Raw genomic sequence first — 514 nt, 5'->3', positions numbered from 1 at the left:
ATTGGCGTTTCCCTGATGATTAGCGATGCTGAGCATCTTTTCATGCACCTGTTGGCTGTTGGGATGTGTTCTTAGGAAAGCGGTCTATTCCATTCCTCTGCTCATTTTAAAATCAAATCGTTTGGGGGTACTTTTGGGTTCTTGAGTTGTATACATTATTATACATATGAACCCCTTATCAGATATATGGTTCGCAAATATTTTCTCCCATTTCATAGTTTGCCTTGTCATTTTGTTGTTGATTTTCTTTACTGTGCAGAAACTTTTAGTTAGATGTAATCCTACTAATTTATTTTTCCTTTTGTTGTTTGTGCTTTTGGTGTTAAATCCAAAAAATCATTGCCAAGACTGATGTCAAGGAACTTACTCCTTATGTTTTCTCCTAGGAGTTTTACAGTTTCACTTCTTAAATTTAAGTGTTTAATCTATTTCAAGTTGATTTTTGTGTATGGTATAAGGTAAGGGTCCAATTTCATTATTTAGCATGTGTCTCTCCAGTTTTCTACACCATTTA

At 34.2% G+C, this 514-nt stretch overlaps 1 protein-coding gene across 1 annotated transcript in view; it reads left to right on the top strand.

Annotated features, from left to right (window-relative positions):
* DNAH8 (dynein axonemal heavy chain 8) overlaps positions 1–514 on the top strand; it is a 307121-nt gene that overhangs the window by 57405 nt on the left and 249202 nt on the right. The gene's annotated exons all lie outside the window — the stretch shown is intronic.

Source organism: Pteropus alecto, unplaced genomic scaffold (genome assembly GCF_000325575.1).
Source record: "Pteropus alecto unplaced genomic scaffold, ASM32557v1 scaffold7, whole genome shotgun sequence".
Classification (NCBI taxonomy): Eukaryota; Metazoa; Chordata; class Mammalia; order Chiroptera; family Pteropodidae; genus Pteropus; species Pteropus alecto.
The sequence above is the reverse complement of the archived record's forward strand: the minus strand, read 5'-3'. Positions and strand labels throughout refer to the sequence as shown.